We start from the raw sequence: 20,966 nt of genomic DNA, 5'->3' as shown, positions 1-20,966 counted from the left end.
GGTGGGCCACCACCATTGTCAGTTCTTGAGCCTGAATTTCTGACCGTGACGCTTTCTTGACTGTGCTCTTTGGAATGACCATTGCTATTGAGAGTGATCTTTGGTTTGTCTTGAAGTGAGTTTAACGCTTGTTGAAAAGTCATCGTCCATCTGCAAAGCAGGGCTGGGCTGGCTTGAGCTACTCACAACCACTGGGTCTCTTGTTTGTTTACACCAATTTTATATGAGTAGATTTTATATCTTGATGCTGGCTGGGATCACTGTGTTTACTTTATCATTTCTGTCTTGCAAGAGGATAAGATCCTTAGGATCATGGACTATGCTTTTGTCATTTTTGTGTCTCCAGTGTTCTCTGGATCGTTTGATGTGAGCTGAATGAAAAGGATGTGTTTAGCAGATGAGAAAGGGATTAGCCATTCATTTTATTCACACTACACAGGCATTTTCAGAAATGAAGGTTGGGGTGGGTAGTGTTTTTTATATATATTTATTTATTTTGGGGGTCTTCCAAGCAGTACTCAGAGGCCCTTGGGACCACTCCTGACAATAGTCAGCCAACTGGGCCCATAGGTCAGTGCTCACACCAAAGTCTAGTAACTTGACAAAAAAAATCCTTCTGTGCCTTGGTTTCCCCACCTGCAATCTCAGAATGAGTAAGTGCCTATGAGTGCTGCCAGTGCCTGAGCATTGTTCAAACACAGAACCTGGGGCGTAGAAGCCACATAGTCTGAGGGTCGCCTGCTCCACATGTCAACCTTAAATCTAGCAGGAGTGACATATGGAAATAACCCAGTGAACAGAAATTGCTGCTTGAATGACATGAGAACACGCCTCTGAGAATATAGGTGAGGAAGAAATGATGCGTCCCTGAGGAATCCCGGGTGAGCCTGGGTTCCCTGAGTCAGTCAGTGATGGAAGTGATGGGAAGATTTTTGCCAATGCAATGGGTTAGGGCAGAGGGTGATACTGTGTCTTGTAAGTGTGCGATTAGGGTTTTCGTTTTGACCTTTGCTAGAAATTTTGATTTTCTTGATCCATCAATGTAGCGTAGCATTTAATAAGAGAAGCATTTGCCTTTTTTTTTTTTTTGGTGGGAGAGGCAGATTCAGTAGTTCTTGGAGGATCCTTGGATGAGGCTTGGGGTGTGATGCAGCGGGTTGAAACCTGGTCACCTGCAGATGCCCATGTGTTCTGGCCCTTTGAGTCATCTTCCTGACTTGGCTGTTTTGTAAACTTCTGGTGTTTGCTTTTTAAAAAGTACTTCAGATTTAAAACAGGGTGTGTGCTCAGGTCAGAAGGGTGGACTAATAAAGCCCAAGTAATACGAGTAATAGTGCAGTGGGTCTGGTGTTTGCCTTGCTTGTGACTGACCTGGGTTCCATCCCCGCCATCTCATATGGTCCCCCAAGCACAGCCAGGAGTGACCCCTGTGTGTAGAGTCAGGAGTACCCCTGAGCATTGCTGGGTATGAGCCAGAAAAAATTGAAGGATAAACTAGGTCAGCAGTGATGGGAAAACTTCTCTGCTCTTTACATTCTCTAGTTTCATATGGAAGGGGACAAGAGCTTCACTCACACAGGTGCTTTATAGAGGTGCGCAGGGCTGGCGACATAGACTCAGTAACCTGGGCCAGCAGATTTTTTTAAATTATGTATTTATGTATTTATTTATTTATTTTATGTAGGAGTACTGCTATTTATTCAGTCACTGATTAGCTGATTGAATTGGGAATGAATTCCATGGCCAGCAGTTTTTGTACTTATACACAGTTATCTATAAAAAGTTATATTTATACAGGACTGGAGAGATAGCATAGCAGGTAGGGCATTTGCCTTGCACGCGGTAGACCTAAGTTCGATTCCCAGCATCCCATATGGTCCCCTGAGCACCGCCAGGAGTAATTACTGAGTGCAAGAGCCAGGAGTAACTCCTGTGCATTGCCAGGTGTGACCTGAAAAGCAAAAAAAAAAAAGTTATATGTATGTATTGAAGCAGTGATATATTTATCCATAACACACATATAGATATATCTATATAAACATGTGTTTGCATATATAGATATATTTATATAGATATATATGCATTTGTGTGCATATATATGTGTATGTATCAATATGTTATAGCTATATCATTGCAGTCTGTGGCCCCAGAAAACACTATTCTGAAAGAAATCTTCTGGGAAATTCCATCATGACTAAAGCACCTAAAAGCACCTTCTTCCTAAATCCTAGATGGGAACTGAGGACAGTTGCTTCCCCTCTCCGGACATCCCTCCCCACAGCCTGGCAGCAGTTGTTGCTGGAATTGTGTTACTCTGAGGGCAGATGAGAAAGCACCATCTGAGTCTCACAGGGCAGTGAGGAACAAGACCCAGAATAGGGAAAGGCAAGCGAGGCAGTGAGATTTTTTTCCTTGGGCTGTGCAGGGATTAACTGTAAGGTGCTTTCCTTGCATATGGCTGTCATTGGTTTAACCTCTGGTATACCATATGGTGCCCTGAGTACTGCCAGGAGTGATTCCTGAGTGTAATCCATTAGTATCACCAGGTATGACCTAAAACCAAAAAAAAAAAAAAGAATTAGTTGATACTGTTATTGATTTTTATATTTTGCATTATTAAACGTAATTTGTGTTTATCTGGTTGTTTTTGTGGTTGATTTTGGTTTGCTTGCAGGCCACATCCAGCAGTGCTCAGGGTTTACTTCTGGCTCTGTACTCAAGGATGACTCCTGGCAGGGTTTGGGGGACCCTTTGGAGTGCTAGGGATTGAACCAGGGCAGGCTGTGTGCAAGGCAAGTGCTCTATGCTCGGTATTATCTCTCTGACCCCTATATATTTATATATAAATACTTAACCACATTTATGTTTACCCTTATTATTTAGCAAATTTTTATTTGTTCAAATCTGAAACATCTTTTATTTTTTTAAAAAATTGTATGTTAGGTTGTTACTATTAATAGTGTTAAAGTTTATGCTACACAATCCTGTAACCACCACCCTCCATGTGAGTATGACTCTCCACTAGTGTCCATGTGTCACCCCAAATATGATCTTCTTCCTTCCTCCACCCTCCCACTGCTTGTGAATGGGTTTTGTAATCTAATGCCAAGGATTTGTTATTGTTCAATACTGTCTAGTCCCTTGTTTTCATTCTCTGTATTTGTCCTTCTCCTTTTAACATATTCTTCTTAGCCTGATAACCTCCGTTTCTGTCCAGGTTGCTGTGAATTGCAGGGTTTTGTCATTTCTTATAGCTGCATAGTATTCCACTGTGTATATGCTCCATGAGTTCCTTCCTTCCGTCCTCCCTCCCCTCATTCCATCATTCCCTCTTCCCTCCATCCCTCCCTCCTTCTTTTTCCCTCCCTCCCTCCCACCTCCCTCTTCCTTTCCCCATCCCTTCCCTCCCCACTCCTTCCCACTGTTTCCCTCCCTCCCTCCCTCCTTTCTTTTTCCTTCCTTCTTTCCTTCCTTCCTTCCTTCCTTCCTTCCTTCCTTCCTTCTTTCCTTCCTTCTTTCCTTCCTTCCTCCCTTCCTCCCTCCCTCCCTCCCTTCCTTCCTCCCTTCCTTCCTTCCAGCATTCAAGAATTGTGCTCAGGGATCACTCCTGGTGGGGCTTGAAGGACCATATGTGGTGCTGGGTATTAAACTTAGGTCAGCTGCATGCACGGCAACAACCCTACTTTGTTATCTTTCCAGCCAAAGCGCTCCATGATTTCTTCATCCATTCATCATGTTGTTGGACATTTGGGCATTTCTATTTCCTGGCTATTATGCTAAGTGCTGCAGAGAACATAGGGATGCATATATCTTTGCAATGTAATGTTTTTGTGTTTTTGTGTAGATGACAAGAAGTAGAATTTATGGGTCATAGGAGAATTCTAGTCTTACTTTTTTGAGAGAGCCCCATTCTTCCTTCCATAGAAGCTAAACCACATGACATTCCCAACAGTGGTGGATGGGTGTTCTAAGACGCAGAGACTATAAAACCCAGCTCCCGGAAGTGCGTGGCTGCATTCACAGCCTCGCGACATCTTATTATCTTATTTTTCCTTTGGAGAACCTGGCAGGCTACCAAAAGTATCCTGCCCACACGGTAGAGTCTAGCAAACTTCCTGTGTCGTACTCAATATGCCAAATACCAGTAACAATGATAGGTCTCATTCTCCTAACCCTGAAAGAGCATTGAATATGGCTCTTTTAAAATCTCAGGGCTAGGAAGAAGGAGACGTTACTGGTGACTGCTCGAGGCAGTCAACGAACAACAGGATGATCGTGATCGTGATTTAGTTTGTATTTCTCTAAGATAATGAACACGTTTTCATATACCTACTAGTTATCTGATTGTTTTCTTTGAGGAAGTATCTGTTCATCTCCTTACCTCATTTTTTTATGGTGTTACCAGAAGTTTATGAGGTTTCTGAGTGCTATATGTATCAGAGATATCAGTCCTCTGATCTATTATGTGCAAATATTTTGTTTCCACTTTATTCTTTTTATTTTAGGCCAAGTTTTTTTTGTTGTGCAAAACTTAAAAAGTTTGATGTAGTCTCTTTGTTTTTGTTATCTTTGACGCTGGAACCAAGTTTATATTTGTTCATGTTCTTTGCCTTTGGAGCCAAATCATTGAATATACCTCTAAGGTTGATATCTGGAAAGTTTGCTTATGTTTTTCTCAATGCATTTTATGGATTCTGATCTAACCTTGAAGTATTTAATCCACTTCAGTTAATTTTTGTGAGTGATGTGGGGTATCATTCCAGTTTCTTTATTTCGAAGTATCCAATTTTCCAAATGCCATTTGTTGAAGAGATTTTCCTACTTTCCTTACTTCATGTACACGTGTCGTTTATCATAAATTAAATGTCCATAAATCTGAAGGTTTATCTCTAAACTCTCATATATGTTTAATTGGTCGGAGTCTATTTTTATTCTTTATTACAATAACTTTGTTATATGATTTAAAGTTAGGAAATGGAATATCTACCATATTTTCTCTCAGGATGGCTTTTAATATTTGGGAAGTTTTATGGTTCCATAGAAATTTTAGTAGAGCCTTTCCTAAGTCCTTCAGGATTATCTGGAATTTTAAGGGGGATGGTGTTGAATCTGTATAGTGCTGTGGGTAGGATGGTGATTTTGACAGTGTTAATTCTTTCAATCCATGAACATGGAATATTTTTTCCAGTTCCTGGTGTCTTCTTTTTTTCCCAGTAGTTACATAATTTCTCCTGTGTGACTCACATCCTTTTTTAGTTGATTTCTATATATTGTATATTTGGGAAGTAATTTTGAAAAGTGAGTACCTTGACTGCTGTATTATCTTTTTAGTGTGGTCTTGTTGTTTTGAACATTATATTTCATACTTGAAAACATATGGGCTGGAGCGATAGCACAGCGGTAGGGCGTTTGCCTTGCACGCAGCCAACATAGCCGACCCGAGTTCGATTCCTCCGCCCCTCTCGGAGAGCCCGGCAAGCTACCGAGAGTATCTCGCCCGCACGGCAGAGCCTAGCAAGCTACCCATGATGTATTCGATATGTCAAACACAGTAACAACAAAAGTCTCCAATGGAGACATTACTGGGCCCGCTCGAGGAAATCGATGAACAACGGGAGGACAGTGACAGTGACAGTGACTTGAAAATATAAGCTCCCTGAGAGCAGGAATTTGGCCTGTACATAGCCGTGCTCATTCATTGCTTTTTATATGAGTGTCTCTCTGAATCACTAAGTAAGAACATGGGATTGATGTGAACCATGGGTTACAAAATAATTACTCTGTTTTCCTAATCATTTGTTCCTCACCCCTCAGATATTTCCATGTTTATGACAGTGATTCATTGCTGAGATACTGCCCTTTGGAACAAGTGGCCATTCTCAACTGTTGAAGAATACGATTTGTAACTGTCTATGTGAATGTCAGCTTTCAGTTTTAGAGACCTACAAAGGACTTGATTCAGCAACACTTGTTTGTATTGTGGATGAATTACCTGTGATGAAATGGGTCATGAAAATAAAACAAGAAGCATGAACATAAAAACATTAAAATAATGTAAAGTGAATATGATTGGCTTGGACCAAAGGAAACATCTGTTTCCCTCCCTCTCCCATTTTCTGAGTTCTAGGAGGAGTGATGGATTTGGTGGGGATGACGGATGTTGAGGGTGCATGCTAAGTTATTAGGAGGTCAGACGTAAATATTGAAGGTGTTGGTCCTGAATGATCTCATTAGAAGGCCTGAGATAGATTTGCTATCACTAAAGGAATTTGTGTAGGTCTATTGCCAGAATGGTCTGTGCGGTTGTCACCATGACTTTGAACAGTTCCTGCTCATGCTGGTAGGAGAATCTATCCGGTCTTCTGGTGCCAACATGAACTAGCATCTTAGACATGATTCCACCTGAACAGTGCCTAGGGTCAACTAAGTATTGTTAAGGACAGGCAGGATTAAATCATGAGGTAACCTGCTAATATGAAATCATTGGTATTTTGTAATGAAAATGGGTTCCACTTTTTCTTGAAAGTGATTTTCAGTTTTCTCTATGTTTCAGAGACAGCTAGGATTGGAGAAAGGGTTGAGCTAGAAATGCAGAGGTTTTCAGAATTTCTCAAAACACCATTTTCCATAAGACTATATAATTTTGGGGAAGGAGGTTTGGTTACACCTGGAAGTACTCTGTGGTTATTCCTGGATCTGTGCTCAGAAATCACTCCTGATGGTGCTTGTGGGACCAAATGGGATGCTGGGGATCAAACCCAGGTCGCCTGCATGCAAGGCAAGAGCTTTCACCACTGTCCTTTTGCTCTAGCCCCAACAATATATAATTATTTTAAATGATGGTATAAACATGGGTAAGCTTATCTCCTCTATTAATAACATCTTACATAGGGATGATACATTTGTTGCAATTAATGAAACAGTATCGGTGATGCATAATATAAACTAAAACCCATCCTTTATTCAGACTTGGTCTTCCTCCACCTGTACTTTATATTCAGGTACTTTATATTGTTACATCTCCTTGGGTTCCTTATGGCTCTGATCCTTTCTCAAACTTTCCATGTGTTTGATCTTTAGAATTGGCATGATGTATTTTCCCCTTATGATTATATTAGAATTGTGGATTTTGAGAGGAAGACGACAGAGGGAAAATTCTGCTTGTGTTTCTCCTTTATCATAACAGGAAGCCTCTCCTCAGGCTGACTCACACTCCTAATGTTGGCTTTAGTCTCCTAGGTGAGGTAGTTTTTTGTTTATAAAGTTTCTTCAGGTAAAGATCTTATTTTCCACTCTCAATCCTGTCTTTTTTTTAGATTTTTAAACAACAGTTTATAAAGCAAATGGTGAAATAGGTATTGTGGAGGCTCATTTTACATACACACATATGACAAATATTTTTACATTTCTTTTTGTTCTTCTCTCTCCTCACCCCTTCTCCTTCACTATTGTTGATGCAGTAAACAGGATCAAACATGCATGACTGTGGTGGTTAAACTTTTTTGGCTCTGGTGGTCCTTGGGAATCGGATGTCTGCGGTCCTGGTGCTTTCAAACTGCTGTGATGTGCACAGTGGTTTGGCTCCTGTAGTAGGTAGGCATTGTACCTCTTCACTGGGGCATGTACTCTTTGGACGTGGTGCATACACACTGGTTGTAGCTCTCGCTGAGGGTCACTGTGTTGCTCACACACATGTTCACCAGGGCCCAATCTTCCTAACTTCATGCCTGCACATTTTTTTTGGAGTGGTGGGGTTTTTGTTTGTTTCATACCAGCAGTGCTCAGGGCTTACTTCTGGTTCTGTGCTCAGGAATCAGTCCTGATGGGCTCAAGGGACTGTAGGGGGTTGCTGGGATCCCAGTTCAGATGCCTGCAAGGCAAGTGCCCTGCCCACAGTACTATCTCTCTAGCTCCATTGTACGTCTATTTTTTTTTCAGCTGCAACTGCCTCCTGGGAGCTGCTCACCTTTGTGGTGCTGTTATATGAGGTATAGCCAGAAATCGCTTGCAGTGCAGTTTACATGCTGCATAGTGTCATACCTGATCAAATGGATAAAAGACTCTAGAATGTAATATGTAAAGGGTGAAAAAAGTCTTCTTGGTTAATGTCTATAAATGTTACACATTAAAAAACTGTAAGAGAAGACATTGCTAGTATAATCAAAGGTTATCTTAAAATGTATGGATAGAGGGTGTTCAAAGGACAAAGTGTAAATAAAATCTTAGTTGTATGGGTTGGTGAGATAGTACAAAGGTTAAGGCACTTTCCTTGCCTGTGAATCCTGTCCTCTTTAGAAGGAGGCAACTTGGCTGGGCCCACTCCCTTCAGGTGAAAAGTCATTCCTCACCTCGGAGGAAGGGAGTAGCAACTTGAATTATGTGGAATTCTTCTTCACTTAAGGTTTATTCATCCTCATTTTATTTATTTAAATTTAAAATTTGTTTTCAGGAAGTTGTTCATAATAATGGTTTACATTCAATATTTCAACATCAACCCCACCACCATTACACCTTCTTACCACCATTATTTTGAATTTTCCCAGCACCACCCAAGCCTGCTCCATATGCTAATGCCAAATAATTTATTTTGTATTGCTTGTTATGAATGGTATGAGATATTGCATGGCCACAAAAAGCTCCTAGAATTCTAAAATTTTTAAATATTTGGGGTCCACAGGTATCTCTGCAGAATGTTGCTCTCTTCCAACATTCATTTGTGTCTTTAATTCATGACTTTTATTTATTTTTATTTTTATTTTTTGCATTTTGGGTCACACCCAGCAATGCTCAGGGGTTATTCCTGACTCTGCACTCAGGAATTGTTCCTGGTAGTGCTTGGGGGACCATATGGGATGCCGGGGATTGAACCCAGGTTGGCCACGTGCAAGGCAAACGCCCTACCCGCTGTGCTATCACTCCGGCCCCAATTCATGACTTTTAATACACTTAAATGGCACCCAGAGGCAATTCGTGGGCATGACTGCCAGGAAACCAGGAGGGTGGTGAGATGGGGGAGGTCACTCAGCCCCAACTCAGTGAAGCCTGGAGGGTTCAGTCACTAGTCCTGCATACCAGGGTTTTTCAGCAGGTTCATTCTCATGCGTGGGGGCTCAGGACAAGCCTGTGAAGGTTGGCTGTGAGTGTGGCAGCAATTGCGTTCTGGAGGTTTCTGTCTGCAGTCAGAGGCACACGCCCCCATCCCTTTGAGAGACCCCGGTGAAATCAGCCTGGCACAGGGTGGGGAGACATCTCTGTGGTGTGCTGCTCTCTTCCAAAATTCACTTATGAGAATTTGATTTTGATCTCTGTTGAGATTAATTTATGGGTCTCAGAAGCAAGGCTGATAATTGATCTTATATAGCTGAGCCAGAGGTAGTTTGTGAGCAAGACTCTCACATACCTAACTTTTGATTTCTGAGGAAACTTGGTCCCAAGTTGTTGGGGTCTGGCCAGAAGCAGAGTGGCAATTTGGGGGGTACCAGGAAGCTTGAAGGAACCTCAGGCTGCTGATGCACTTGCCCCGCAGGTACAGGTTGAACTGCTGGGTGGCGCTGTATCCCCTCATCTTTATTTTAAAATTCTGCTATTTGCTTATATCGATATGGACTCATTTTTTATTTTTTTGGTGAGGTGGGGGTTGAGTTCCTAGTCCAGTAGCATGAAGGAGCCTGGGATCCACTCCTGGTCAAATTCAGCCTGACAATTCTGGGACCTGACGCTTAGGTGCTGGGTCCAGTTTACGTAGGCTAGAGGTGTGGGGTGGGGGCACCAGAACCATCCAGGCAGGTTTTCAGGGGTCATGAGATATTAGGGATTGAACTTGGGACCTGGTACATCTAAACTTGTGCTACAGCCCTTTGAGCTGTCTCCTTGGCCCCACTAATGGATTTTCTTTCATCTTATATTTGCGTTATAACAGAATCCATGTTATTTACCTCTGTTTGGCTTTTAAAAAATTTTGTCTGGACAAAAAAGTTTGTTTTAAAATGTTGGGGAATTTTTTTTCTAACATTAAAAATAATCCTTTAACATAGTTTTAAAACTATTTTTTTGACTTTAATGTAAAAATTCTTTTATGCAGTTAATTATGTCAATAAAAAGAAAATTATCACTTAGGATTGAAGTTTATTTTCCCCTTTTTCGGTACTTAGGTTAAAATATGAGAAGTATTATATTTTATATCATTAGAGATAATGAGCAACCATCTAAGTGGTTTTGGAGTGATAGAGATAGAAAACACCCTTCACTCTCCCAATCCCATGCTAGAGTTGCTCTTAGAACTTAAATTATTGCTGACATCACCTATAGGGAGATTTAGAATCATGTCATCCTAAAATTCCCTTAGGGAGTTTGATTACTCAGAAATTTAGGAATAATTTTTAGCCTTTTATTTGCCCTTTAGGTTTTCTTAACTAGAAGCTGAAAATTCTGCTCTTAGGACTCTTCTGCCTTTTTCTGCTGAAGAATGGGAGACTTGTTACAGGAGCCCTTCTGTCTGTCTTTTATTCTCTGTCTGCTAAAACAATTCTTCTTTGTGTAATTTTTTTTTACTAAAAAATATAATTGAACTGTATGTAAATATATGTCACCTCCTTTTAAAGAGTACTGTAGGATAACACTGTTTTGTCCTTCCTGTATAGCTTCAGGTAGTTTAGGTATACTGGGTTGTTCCCATCAGAGTGCTCCTATTCCTCCGTGTTTATTTTTAACTTCTTTCTTTGTGTTCTGTTGACTTGTAAATATTTTTTTCTCTTCTCCCTAAGCCTTTTGCATAGTTTATTCAGAGCACTGTCCTTTTTGTATGGACACAAGAAGACAGTATATGCTATGCTTTTGTTATGTGACTCTCAGTGATATTTTCCTCCTGGGCGTCTGTTCCCTCATCAAAGCCTCAGCTGCCCTTTCTTCCTAGCGGCTCCAAAAGCAGGGTCCTGACAAGGGACTGGATAGAACCAGGGCAAGCAGTAAGCTATGTGCTACCCTGGCATCGAGATGGGCCAGGCCAAAGTGCCAAAATGCTTAATTATAAGTTAAGAGCTTGTTCATGGACAAATGCTGTCATGATCCAAAACATAATAAGTAGATTTGGATCCTCTAGGATTAGGAATAATTAATCTGGCCTGAGCGCTGTAGTCTGAGTCTGTGGCAAGATGTTCCCAGGACAGCTGCCCTACAAGCTTCAATGTTATCTCTTACTGTGTCCATACAAAAATAACTAGTATTGAGATGTTGATAGAGTTATTGGACTGAGGAAAGGAGAAAAACACCTTAGGAGGTATTTTGCCCTTGGGCAGTCAGGAAGGGCTTGGAATACCTTTTAGGTGGTGTTCCCTTTGAACTTGGTGGGCTCTCAGGAAGGGCTTTCTTATGTTGGTTTTGCTACCTGACTGGGTAAAGTGTCAGCCCAGAGTGCTGGGGAGTTGGAGAGACAAGAGAGCTGGAGAGAGAGCGAGCAGGACAGCAGGATGGGCCATGGAGAGACTAGCAAGGAGGACACAGAGAGAAGAATGTAGAAGAAGAATACAGGAGCAAGCATGTGAAGAGAGAGAGCACAGGCTGCGAGATGGAGTGGAGAGATGAGCGGGAGAGACAGAAGGAAACAGGAATGAGAGGCAGTGTGAGACCAGAATGGGAGGCTCAGAGAGACTGGGGCAGGCACGTGGGGAGAATGGAATAAACGGCATCTGATCAACCAACCGGCTTGGCCCTCGTTTCCTCCACTATCTGCCCCATGTCCCGGGCTGGGTGAGTGGTCCAGGGCCCACCCTGAACGTGGGCGGTTAGGGGAAGAGCCATTGGGGCCTCCTTCTGGTTGCCTCTTGAGAGATTATACAGCATATAAAAGTTTTACCATGTAGCAATTTTAATATGCTTATTTACCTGACAGGAAAATAGTTAAATACCCTTTCATTCCCTTAACTTACACTTGTAAAAAAATAAAAACAAAAAGTAGGCCCGGAATGAAATCATTAAACCAAGCTCTATCAAGACTTAATCATTATTTTAACTGCAGATTTAACCTGTCCCCAAAGTTTGAATCAGTTAACCTGGAGAGTTTCGGGTATCACTAGTGAGGTAATCTCATGGTAAGACACTCCCCCGTCTTCTAAGGGCAGTTGACTTTGCCTGAAATAACCTGTCCTTTGCCAATGAATAAACTGCCAGTCTCAGACTGCAGAAACCTTGCATTTTTTTTCTTTTTGGCTCACACCCAGTGATGCTCAGGAGTTACTCCTGGCTCTGCACTTAGGAATTACTCCTGGTGGTGCTTGGGGCATCATATGGGATGCTGGGGATCGAACCCGGGTCAACCATGTGCAAGGCAAATGCCCTATCCACTGTACCATCACTCTGGTCCCCACCTTGCATTTTTGTACAAATCCTTGGAGCACCCTCCTGCTCGGTAGCAATGAGACTGCTGCTTGGTACAGGACTCTCTTTGGAGTGTCAGTTATATCTCTAAATTTATTCAAATGAATTTTGTATTAAAACATGTTTTATATGTGTATTTCCTTTAATTATTTTTTCATGTTATAAAGCCAGTGATTTTATGTCTGTGCCAGTTTTTGTGTCTGTGTCAGTTCATGCCAAGTGGTGTTAATTCAGACACATCTCTCTGACTGGTTGGGCTTGCTCTGGCTGTTGGGGCCAGAAAGATGCTTTGGAAGAGTTTGGTACTGGCTCATGGCTAAGTGTGTGATAGCTCCCCGCTGGAGTCCTGGTGCTTTGCTGCCTGTTGTGGACTGAGACCTCCAATGAGGAGTGTGAAGCTCTTTCTAGCACACTCACTTCTTAAGTGGCCAAGTCAGACTGAACCTCTAGGTCCGTGCCCATGTGATCAGGTAACATGCCCACACTGGGCTCTGGAAACTGGCTGGACAGGCCTGAAGTGATCACTATTGTAATTACATAAAGGTTAACTGTTAATTTCAACTCGTTGAGATGCTGTTATCATATTGCATAGCAATTAAGCATAAAGAATGTGTACATCTACCAGAGTGATGGTATAGCACTTAGGGCAATGTCTTGCATGTGGCTCACCTGGGTTCAATCCTCAGCACTATGTATGGTCTTCAGAGCTCAGCCAGGAGTGATTCCTGAGCACAACCAGGAATAAGCCCTTAGCACAGCTGGGTATGACCCCCAAATTCAAAAGAAAACAAAAAATATTTACCTGACTTAATTGATTGTAGTTAGCATGATGATGATAATGATTATTATTTTGCTTTTTTGGGTCACACCTAGCAATTCACAGGGGTTACTCCTGGATTTGCACTCAGAAATTACTCCTGGCGGTGCTTGGGGGACCATATGGATGCTGGGAATTGAACCTGGGTCGACCGTGTACAGGGCAAACGCCCTACCAGCTGTACCATCACTCCAGCCCCATAGTTAGGATTATTTTAGTGCAATTCTCATTCTTTCTCTTCAAACCAGTGCCCATAATGACACTATTCTTGGATTCCACTTAGTTTTTTTTTTCACTTTTTATTCTTTAGTCCATTGATCATAGACTCAATATAATGATCCTAAACATTTTCACATTTCTGCAAAGTTTCTTTATTTCACCTTTTAAAAGTTGATGATACTTGCACTTATCTATAACTTAGCCATTGTTTTATAAATGAGTCTGGACAATGGAAAATCGTTTGAAAGTTAATCTCCCCTGAGAGCCAATACAGCACTTGTAAGGAAGAATGACCACTTGAGTAATGTCTCTAAACCTTCTAAAAATTAAGAGAAAACTATATGAGAGAGATCATTCCATATCTGTCCCCCTCTCTTACACCTTTAATAATGAGATCAGTGAAAAGTTTGAAGAACAATAGCTGATTATTCTTTAATTACTGCAGGGTCTAATCTCTCTTTTCCTACTAAGTAACTGTTTTGTCCTTTTTGTTTTAAATTTACTTATTTTTTTTATTGAATCACCGTGCGATATAGTGACAAAGATTTTGTGATTTGGTTTCAGCCATACAGTGTTCCAACACAATTCCTCTGCCAGTGGAATTTCTCGCCACCAATGTCCTCCGTATCCCTCCTGCCCACCCCCCACCCCCAGCCTGCCTCTACGGCAGGGACTTCCTCTCTCTCTCTCTCTCTCTCTCTCTCTCTCTCTCTCTCTCTCTTTCTCTCTCTCCTCCTGGGCATTATGATTTTCAATACAGATACTGAGAGGCCATCAGGTTTTGTCATTTACCCACTTTCAGCACACATCTTCCATCCAGAGTGATCCATTCCAACCATCATTGTCATTGTCCTAATGGTCTCCTCTCTGTCTCAACTGCCCTCTTCCCTAGCCCTTGAAGTAGGTTTCCAATCATAGACCATTTGTCCTGGCCCTTATTTCTACTGTCCTGTTCTACTATTTTTTTTTAAATATATCACACAAATAAGTGCAGTGATTCTATGTTTGTCCTTCTCTTTCTGACTTACTTCACTCAACAGGATACTCTCCATGTCCATCCATTTATAAGAAAGTTTTGTGACTTGTTTTTTTCCTAGTAGCTGAATAGCATTCCATTGTGTAGATATACCATAGTTTCTTTAACCAGTTTTTTGTTTTGGGGCACTCGTGTTATTTCCAGATAAAGATGAAGTATCATTGACCAAGCAAATGGAAGTAAAGATAAACAAATGGGACTATATTAAGCTAAGAAGCTTCTGCCCCTCAAAGGAAACAGTGATCAAGGTACAGAGATAGTCCACGGAATACAAAAAAAAATTACTTAATACTCATCAGATAAAGGGTTAGTGTCCAAGATATATAAGGAACTGGTAGAACTTCATAAGAAGAAAACGTCCAACCCCATTTTTTGATGAAATGAAGAAATGAACAGAAACTACCTCAAAGAAAAAATTCAAATGCCCATAAAAGGCACATAAAAATGCTCTACATAGCTAATCATTAATCAAAACAATAATGAGATATCATATCACCTATTCACAGAGACTGGCACACATCAAAAAGAGTAAGAAAGAATCAGTGCTGGTGTGAATGCGGAGAGAAAGGGACTCCCATTCATTATTGGTGGGAATGACCACTGGTCCATTTTTTTGAAAACAATATGGGTATTCCTCAAAAAAACTAGAAATTGAGCTTCCATATGACCCAGTAATAGCCCTTCTGGCTGCAAAAACACACAGCAGAAATACTATCTGCACTTGTATGTTCATTGTGGTACTTTATACTTTTGAAGTCACAGGTTGAAAATGAATATTTCTTCTTTTTTTGGTAAATAGCATTGGGTGATCCCAAGGGGATGTGCTATCCTCTTGACCCTGAATACTGTGTGAAATCAGGTAAATCAAAATTTTTGAACCTTTGTATTCACTGTAAGCATTTTACAAACACTTTAGAAACTGTGCAAGTCATTCAGAGTATATCCAAAAAGCCACTAAGCATCTGAAGGGTGTTATGCTGCAGAAACAATGTGTGCATTCTGTCATTACAGTTGTGGTGTCCATAGGTGCCCCCAGGCCAAAGACTAGGGCTAGACACAGGGTCAGTGGTTCAAAAAGAGTGCTGAATTTTTATTGCACGTGAATGAAAATTCAGAGAGTAATGCTCAGCTTAATGATTTAGATGTAGATGCTGTGGTTGTTGAGCATAATCAGCTGAACAAAGCACCCACATGTGCCAAAAAACTTAGAAAGCTCATGGGTGGATTAACTGCTCCTTGAGTTCTCCCTGCCATATTGAGATGATCCTTACCAAAAAAAAGAGTAGATTGTTCCTAAATCTGAAGAGGTGGTAGCACAGAAGCAAAAGATATCACAGAAAAAGCTAAACAAGCAAAAACCTGTAGTCTAGAAAGAAACTAGACATAAAATAAATGGACATTCAAGTTACAAAAAAGAAAAAAGAAGATGCATGATTTAATTTGTTAATTGTACATTTTCCTTTTTGTCAGATGCCCTTTCTTTCCCCATGTTTATATGAATGTAGATGGTTGGAATTCACTCATAGAAACTGGGGCTTGCTAGAAAGAACTCTGTCTGTTATTTAGGATAAAGTAGGTTTTTCTCTCTACAACTAACTTGCTATGATTCTGGATGGTTTAGTTTCAGAAGTTTTACTAGCATCCAAGTCTGTTTATTGACTGGCCTCTGAGGCTGGGATGAATAACCCCCCATTCCTGATCCCTTCACCCCGCCCCTGGAATTCATAAGCTCTAGTGTCATGGTTCTCACACACCACTATGCATCAGAATTCCCAAAGGGGTCAGTGGAATAGAATGCTGCACCACCATCTACAGCAACGTTTCTCAGCCTTTCCCCTGCTGAGACCCCTTCTGACCTCATTCATCTCTCTTTCTACTAGTTGACTCCCTTGTCTTATGCCATAGCTTCCCATTAATGTGACTTTCCACTTTTTTCTCTTGGAATATCTTGGGAGTGTACATGAAACCAAACTATCCAGAGTTTGTCGAATTGTTCACGTAATGGGCCATGGGAAGCAGAGTATGGGCTAGTGGGTCAAAAGATTAATGAACAATTGAAGATATGAGATGCCCGACTGAAAGAGGCTATTGAGGACTTTGACAAATGGATGAAGTCTTGACAGGTTGTACATTTGGGCACAATACCACACAAATCCAGAATGTGAGGGAGAGAGTCAGGATATATGGGAGTAACTCACACATGAAGTGAAGGATTGGTGTGGAGCTAGAAACAGAAGTAGATGGAGATGAGAAGGAGAGTACAAAAAAGTTAAAATTAATTAGTGGTTTTGGGATTTGGGCAACAAGGGAACAGTATGATTGAACCTTAAGAAGGGCAAACCTGATGTTGTGATGGCTTGTTTAGGAAGAGAAAGTAAGAAGAATTATTAGGGGAATCCAATGTGCAAGCTCAGATGGCTGCAGAACAGCATGAGGTGGGAAGGATAAAGACGTGTTATGTACCTTCATAAGAGACACAGATTTAGGAGTTACTTATTTCCTGGGAATGAGGGCGAGGGAAAGATCAAGAGATATTGACGACACAATTCTGAGTTTTGTGGGAAGTGTGATGGTGACTGGGTTCCTCTGGGAAAATTGATTGGCTATAAATAGGAACTTCTTGAAGCCCTGGTTATTTTTAGTAGGAATTTCGTCAGATGCTTTGAAAGATCTTTTTTTTGTTGTTGTTTAGTTTTTGATTGACTGTTGTCAATGATTTGAGGATTGCTAGTTGACTGTGATGCTATACAGTATATTTGTACAAAACTTAAATGGTTTCTGTGCAATAGTCACTCATAGATTTGATGATGAGTTGGTTTGGGTTAGTCATTAGCTCATAATATTCGTATCTTAGCCCATGGAGCACTGTTTCAACTTGCTAACAGTTTTCTTCATATATCTGTTTGTCTCTCATGTAAGTACTTTGCATGTGAACATTTTTTCAGATATGTGTCCTATGTGTATATATGAAATAAGGGTAGCAGATATTTTAACTCCTTGGCTCTTTTTCACATAATAATTGCATTCACTTGATGTGTTAAGATATTTGTATGCAACTATGTATTTCCAATTGAATTATAAACATTTTTCTTTAGTTCTTGTGAGCAAATTTTGTCTCATGCATTTTACTTTCTGTGCTGAACTCATCATTAGTTATTATATGAAATGGCAAGTGAAGGAGGGGTTTTTGTTGAAACTGAGAAAAAGTTAATCACTATCTGTTGTTTAGTGATAGAAACTAATGACTCAATTAATAAAAGTAATGATTGGAAGGAGAATGAAAATCAATGTATCTTGAGATCTGGAAGCAAAAATATTTAATTTAGTACATTTTCGGGATTAGAATAGAGATTTTCATGGGTTTCTGATGAACCAGACTTAGGAGCTCATTAAAAGTAGAGGGTTGCGGGGCTGGAGTGATAGCGTAGCGGGTAGGGCATTTTGCCTTGAACTTGACCGACCCGGGTTCGATTCCCAGAATCCCATATGGTCCCCCGAGCACTGCCAAGAGTAATCCCTGGGTGAAGAGCCAGGAAGGAGTAACCCCTGTGCATCGCTGGGTGTGACCCAAAAAGCAAAATAAATAAATAAATAAATAAAAGTAGAGGGTTGGGAGACCGAAGTGAAGACTTTGACTGGGTAAGATGCTTGCCTTACATACAGCAGACCTGGGTTCATCATCCCATATGGTCCCCAACCAGTGCAAGAATGATTCTTGAGTGCAGAGCCAGAAGTAACCCCTGAGTATTGTCGGGTGTGGCCCCAGAACAAACAACAAAGAAGTAGAGGGTTGGTCCAGAGAGATAGTATAAGAGGTAAGACACTGGCTAAGCTACAGCAGAGCCCAGTTGATACCAGACACTGCATGTAGTCTCCTGACAATCACCAGGAGTTTTGTTCAGAGTCAGGAATAGCCCCTCAGCAGTGCCAGATGTGGTCCTCCTCCCAGCCTATTCATATCTTTGTCATTGATAAATGACCAGTATTTCAAAGAATCGTTTTCCTCACTTTAAAGATTCTGGTTGTAATAAATCACAGATTTTTAGGGAAAGCATCAAGCGATGGAACAGAATGAGCAAAACATCAGATAGGAAAGAGGATGTGTCTTCTTTGTGCTAAATTGCGTGTGGTATGAAAGAAGAGAGGGCAGGTTTGAAAGGACCATGTCTCTTGAGATGAGGAGCTCAGACTGTTTGATGGGAGAGAGTTCCTGGGTAGACCCATGGTGAGTTAACTCAAACGCCATCCAGGGATAGTCATATGGGAAGAGGCATTATTGAGTTGGCCAGTGTCATAGGCAACTAGTTTCTGGACTCCAAGGGGTAACCTCAAAAGTTCTTTGAAGGTATCTCGGCACAGTTCACCTGCAAGGAAAAGTGGGGGGAGGCGGTGTACTTTTATCAGTGTTTCTCATCACCTGTTGACTAAAGGTGGACATACATTCAGATTGAGCATATCTGAGTACCAGGCAGTTTCTCTTGGGTGGCTCCAGAAGCATCATCAGAGGACCTTGAATTTAGAAACTCTGTTGGGGCCTCATTGTTTGAAGCTAAATGGATTATCCATGAATCTGTCTGCCATTGCAATGGCAAGAGGAAGTAAGTTTGAGAGAAAGAAGCGCATAAAAGGCCATAGAGAGGGCTTTCCAGCAAAGCTAAACAAAGAGGAATTTTCAACAAAGGAATCACCTAACTAAATTTATGGTGAGGTAGATGTTTAACAACTAAGTCTCCAGAAAATTAAAGTGTTTGTGTGTATAAAACATACATGTCTTCATTATATAATTTTATATATTAGTCTTACAGTATATGAAGTATTGCTATAAGGAATGGGTAATAATTTTTTAAATAATAATAAGTACACACTGCTTTCTATTGTAAAATTCATATTAATTTTGACAAATTTAATTGGTTTTTGCTGAACTTTTGTATTTATAGCTACCTATGGTTATAATTGATGAAAGAGTCATTGATGTTTTTCTGTTACAGTAGGGAGTACAATGAAAGTGGAAAATATGAGGGAATACAGAAAAAGCATGAACTCTTTTATAAATTGGAAATCACCTGATTTTTTTGTACCTTTTCACATTACAGCTAATATAAGCACCATGCTTTTTATTAACATTTTTCCAACACTTGCTTAATCCTAGATAATAAATAAAATAAAAACTGAGGTATGATTTACATGGTCTGCTAATTTCCATGTGAAAAGATTTGCATTTATGGACAATTTCCAGCGACAGAGACTTGGGAAAGGAATTATCTTAGTACTGCCTTATGGAACTCCCACGTTTAGGAAAAAGTAACGTAAATAACCTCAAGAAGATAGATATGTATAAAATCATGGTCACAGTCCTCCCGTTATTCATCAATTTGCTCGAGCAGGCCCAGTAACATCTCCATCGTGAGACTTGTTACTGTGTTTGGCATATCGAATATGTCACGGGTAGCTTGCCAGGCTTTGCCATGCGGGCAAGATACTCTTGGTAGCTTGCCGGGCTCTCTGAGAGGGGCAGAGAAATCGAACCCGACTTGGCTGGGCTGACTGTGTGCAAGGCAAATGCCCTACCACTGTGCTATCACTCCAGCCCATGTATAAAATAAACTAAATTAATTTGGAAGTGATAAGTTTTGAGCATTAGCTATAGGTTTACACAATTTACTTCATATAAGTTTACATGATTTAATTTTTAATAATTGCTAATCACTTCATAAAATTACACATCAGCTACTACAAACTAGGATGAGCTAGCCAAGCACACTATTGGAATTTTATTTTTATAAATCATATTAGCAGCAATCTGAAGGAAAGTCCAAGGAAAGAGTCCCTGAGCTATGTTAGAAGTGAAAACTAGGTCTGGGCAGCGGCGGCCGTAGCTCTATTGCCTTTTAGGCTTCTGGCGCGGCGAGAGCGCCGTGTTTCCGCCGTGAGTTGGGTGCGGCGCGACCGCCGTCCACCGCTCCGTCCAGGACACCACCCGGTGATGGTCGCTGGGGTCGGGCCCCGTCCCGAAGGTCAGTTGGGAGCTCCGGTGGTCCGACCGACTGGGGGATGGCGCAGCTCTAGCAGCACCGGCACCGGAAGTGGAGGGACCGCCCGGCAGCCATGGCTCAAATAAGCCTTCTGGAAAAACAATGAAGCACGCTGTTCCAGTTTTTAAAAACCTTGATATGCCTCCCACTGAGAAAGAATTCTGATTTTGCACACAGCCGTACAGAGAGAAGAAGAATCACATGGAGGGCTGGCTCCACAGCTCCCGGAGAAGAAACCAGGTTCCAAAAAGAGCCAAGATCACCGGGAGGTCCCAGATGGGGTAGGTGCCGCATCCCGCCTCCCTCTGATGGAACCCCGGTGACCAGAAACCTCCACAAGCATAGCTCCAGTATGCGGGAACTAGGACTTTTCCTCCAAACCACGCAGCCGCTTATGCGGCTGCGCGACATCTCTGTATATACAAAGTGATCAATGGGAAGTAAATCACCCAACGTTTCTCACTGAAAATCAGAGTTAAGTTTGGAGCAC

At 41.2% G+C, this 20,966-nt stretch overlaps 1 pseudogene; it reads left to right on the top strand.

Moving 5' to 3' along the window:
• The first annotated feature begins 15,263 nt into the window (after positions 1 to 15,263).
• LOC130020076 (60S ribosomal protein L17-like) lies at positions 15,264 to 15,814 on the top strand (annotated as a pseudogene).
• The last annotated feature ends 5,152 nt before the right edge of the window (positions 15,815 to 20,966 follow it).

This window comes from Sorex fumeus, unplaced genomic scaffold (assembly GCF_029834395.1).
Source record: "Sorex fumeus unplaced genomic scaffold, SorFum_2.1 ptg000010l, whole genome shotgun sequence".
In the NCBI taxonomy this organism is placed as follows: domain Eukaryota; kingdom Metazoa; phylum Chordata; class Mammalia; order Eulipotyphla; family Soricidae; genus Sorex; species Sorex fumeus.
Note: the sequence above shows the minus strand (reverse complement) of the source record. Positions and strands in the feature narration are given on the sequence as shown.